We start from the raw sequence: 4,953 nt of genomic DNA on the forward strand, positions 1-4,953 counted from the left end.
GAACTTACCCTACACACTCAGCTCAAATGGAAACCTAGCACTAACCCTCACACTAACGTCGAAACCTAAACACTACCCTTAAGCTAACCTTACTTCTAACCTTAAACTAGCCCTAAACCTAACCATGACTTAACCCTAACACTTAACCTAACCCTAAAACTAATCTTAACCCTAAAACCTATCCTAACCTTAACCCTAACCCTAAACCCTAATGCTAAGTCTAAGCTCAACCCTGACCCTTAACTTCAACTTCACCATAACCCTAACCCTAAACCAAACCCTAACCCTAAAGCTACCCTAATCCTGACCCTAACATTAACACAAACACCAAAACCTAACCCTAACTCTAACTCGAAACCTAAACTTAACCTGATCATAACCTTAACACAAACACCTAACTCTAATATTTACACTAACACTAATCTTAACCTTCACCCTAAATCTAACCCTAAACTATCGCCTCACTCAAGCCCTACACCTAAACCTAACCCTAAACCTAACTCTAACACTGACCCTAACCGTAACACTGTAAAACATCAGCTTAACTGTAAACCTAACACTAACCCTCACACGAACCCTAACCCTTTCTCTAAACCTAACCCTATCTCTAATAATAACCCTAACCCTGACCTAAACGTAACGCTTACCTAACTTTAAACTTAACCCTAACCTTAACTCTACCCGAACCCTAACAATAACTCTAAACCTAACCCTAAACCTAACCCTAACCCCTAGCACTAACTCTAACTCTAAACCTAACCCTAAGCCTAACCTAGCCCTACCCCTGACCGTAAACCTAGCCTTAACCCTAACCTTACCCCTACCCTAACCCGGACCAAAAACCTAACCCTAACACTAATCTTAATCCTAAATCTAACCTAAACCTTAACCCTAACCCTTACCCTAACCCTCACTATTAACTGAAAATTCACCCTAACCCTAACTCTAACACTAACCCTAACCATAGCACTTACCCTAAACCCTCACCTTAACTGTAAACCTAATGCTAACTCTCACCCTAACCCCTAAACCTATCCCCAACCCTAAACCTAAAGCTATCCCTAAACTTATCCCTAAGCCTAACCCAAACACGAACAGTAACCCTAATCTAACACTACCCCTAACATGAACCCTAAAATTAACCCTATCCTAACCGTAAACCTAACCCCTAACACTAAGTATAACCCTCACCGTAATCCTAACCCTTATCTTAACCCTCACCCTGAACCGAAATGTCACTCTAACCCTGAATCTAAACCTAACACTAACCCTAAACGAAATTCCGAACCCGAACCCGAACCCTAAGCCTAACCTTAACACTAACCTGAACACAAAATCAAACTCTAGCCCTAACCATAAGAATAACCCTCACCCCATCCTAAACTTCATCCAACCCTAACCCTAACTTTAACCCTAAACCTAAACCTAACCCAAACCCTAACCTTAAACCAAACTCTAGTCATAATGCTACTCCACCTCTAACCCTAAAACTAAGCCTTACATTAGCCCTGAACCTAAGTCTAGACCTAATCCTAACCCTAACCCTAAGTCTAACCTTGATCTTAAATAGAACACTAACTCTAATTCAAAACCTGAACCTAAACCGAAAACTTACGCTACACCTAACCCTAACCCTAACTCTAACCTTAAACATAACACTTACCCTAAACCCTCACCTTAACCATAAAACTAACCATAACCCTCACCCTAACCCCTAACCGTATCCTCCAACCCTAACCCTAATGCTCTGCCTAACCCTAACCCTAACACTAACGAGAAACCCTAAGCCGTAACGATAACTCTAACCCGAACCCAAACCCTAACCCCAACCCAAACCCTAACCCCAAACACCAAAGCCTTACCTAAACCCTAACCCCAAACACCAAAGCCTTACCTAAAGCTTAACCCTAACTCTAACACTAACCCTAAACCTGATCATAAACCTAACCCTAACCATAAACCAAAACTAAGCATGACCAGAACCACAGTGACTAACCGAGACACTCACCCAAACCCTCACCCTAAACTAAATCTCTAACCCCTAACACCTTACCATAACCATAATCCGAACCCTACCCAACCCTAACCCTAAACCTAACCCTCACCCCAACCACAAAGCCTGACACAAACCGTCACCCTAACGCGAATCCTAACACTAAACTTAACCCTAACCTAAAATCTAACCCTCACCCTAAAAGTAAACAGAACCCGTAAACTTAACCCTAACACGAAACACAACCTTAACATTAACCTGAAAACTAAACCAAACCTTAGCCATAACCCTAACCCTAAACCTCACTCTATCTTAAACTTCACCCTATCCCTAAACTAAAGCTCACCCTAACACTAAACCTATCCCTACCCCTAAACCAAACCATAATCTTAACCTTGGCGCACATGTCAACCTAAAACTAACCCTTACAATAACTCTGATCCTAACCCTCACCCTAAACGGAATCCTAATCCTAACCCTGAACATAACCCTAACCTAACCTTAACCCAGACTTTAAACCTACCATAAGCTCAAACCTAACCCTAACCCCTAACAAAAACTCTAACCCTAAACCTAAACCGAACCCTCACCTTTAACCAAAATTTCACCCTATCCAGAACCCTAAACCTAACCTAAATCCATTCAAATCCTAACCCTAACCAAAACTAAAGCTAACCCTAAACCTAACTCTAACCCTAACCCTAACCCTAAACCTAACCCAAACCCTATCCCTGACCCTAACCTGAACCCACCCCTAAAACTAACCCGAACCCTAACCCTCACACTTAACATAAACTTCACCCTAACCGAAACCCTAACACGAAACATAATACTAAATATCCCCCAACTCTGACCCTAACCCTAATCCTAACCATAAACCTAACCCTAACCCTAAACTTAACCCGAACCCTGACCCTAACTCTATCTCTAACCCTAATTCTAACCCTAGAACTTACCCTACACACTCAGCTCAAATGGAAACCTAGCACTAACCCTCACACTAACGTCGAAACCTAAACACTACCCTTAAGCTAACCTTACCTCTAACCTTAAACTAGCCCTAAACCTAACCATGACTTAACCCTAACACTTAACCTAACCCTAAAACTAATCTTAACCCTAAAACCTATCCTAACCTTAACCCTAACCCTAAACCCTAATGCTAAGTCTAAGCTCAACCCTGACCCTTAACTTCAACTTCACCATAACCCTAACCCTAAACCAAACCCTAACCCTAAAGCTACCCTAATCCTGACCCTAACATTAACACAAACACCAAAACCTAACCCTAACTCTAACTCGAAACCTAAACTTAACCTGATCATAACCTTAACACAAACACCTAACTCTAATATTTACACTAACACTAATCTTAACCTTCACCCTAAATCTAACCCTAAACTATCGCCTCACTCAAGCCCTACACCTAAACCTAACCCTAAACCTAACTCTAACCCTGACCCTAACCGTAACACTGTAAAACATCAGCTTAACTGTAAACCTAACACTAACCCTCACACGAACCCTAACCCTTTCTCTAAACCTAACCCTATCTCTAATAATAACCCTAACCCTGACCTAAACGTAACGCTTACCTAACTTTAAACTTAACCCTAACCTTAACTCTACCCGAACCCTAACAATAACTCTAAACCTAACCATAAACCTAACCCTAACCCCTAGCACTAACTCTAACTCTAAACCTAACCCTAAGCCTAACCTAGCCCTACCCCTGACCGTAAACCTAGCCTTAACCCTAACCTTACCCCTACCCTAACCCGGACCAAAAACCTAACCCTAACACTAATCTTAATCCTAAATCTAACCTAAACCTTAACCCTAACCCTTACCCTAACCCTCACTATTAACTGAAAATTCACCCTAACCCTAACTCTAACACTAACCCTAACCATAGCACTTACCCTAAACCCTCACCTTAACTGTAAACCTAATGCTAACTCTCACCCTAACCCCTAAACCTATCCCCAACCCTAAACCTAAAGCTATCCCTAAACTTATCCCTAAGCCTAACCCAAACACGAACAGTAACCCTAATCTAACACTACCCCTAACATGAACCCTAAAATTAACCCTATCCTAACCGTAAACCTAACCCCTAACACTAAGTATAACCCTCACCGTAATCCTAACCCTTATCTTAACTCTCACCCTGAACCGAAATGTCACTCTAACCCTGAATCTAAACCTAACACTAACCCTAAACGAAATTCCGAACCCGAACCCGAACCCTAAGCCTAACCTTAACACTAACCTGAACACAAAATCAAACTCTAGCCCTAACCATAAGAATAACCCTCACCCCATCCTAAACTTCATCCAACCCTAACCCTAACTTTAACCCTAAACCTAAACCTAACCCAAACCCTAACCTTAAACCAAACTCTAGTCATAATGCTACTCCACCTCTAACCCTAAAACTAAGCCTTACATTAGCCCTGAACCTAAGTCTAGACCTAATCCTAACCCTAACCCTAAGTCTAACCTTGATCTTAAATAGAACACTAACTCTAATTCAAAACCTGAACCTAAACCGAAAACTTACGCTACACCTAACCCTAACCCTAACTCTAACCTTAAACATAACACTTACCCTAAACCCTCACCTTAACCATAAAACTAACCATAACCCTCACCCTAACCCCTAACCGTATCCTCCAACCCTAACCCTAATGCTCTGCCTAACCCTAACCCTAACACTAACGAGAAACCCTAAGCCGTAACGATAACTCTAACCCGAACCCAAACCCTAACCCCAACCCAAACCCTAACCCCAAACACCAAAGCCTTACCTAAACCCTAACCCCAAACACCAAAGCCTTACCTAAAGCTTAACCCTAACTCTAACACTAACCCTAAACCTGATCATAAACCTAACCCTAACCATAAACCAAAACTAAGCATGACCAGAACCACAGTGACTAACCGAGACACTCACCCAA

The sequence above is a fragment of the Elephas maximus genome (genome assembly GCF_024166365.1).
Source record: "Elephas maximus indicus isolate mEleMax1 chromosome Y unlocalized genomic scaffold, mEleMax1 primary haplotype SUPER_Y_unloc_1, whole genome shotgun sequence".
Classification (NCBI taxonomy): Eukaryota; Metazoa; Chordata; class Mammalia; order Proboscidea; family Elephantidae; genus Elephas; species Elephas maximus.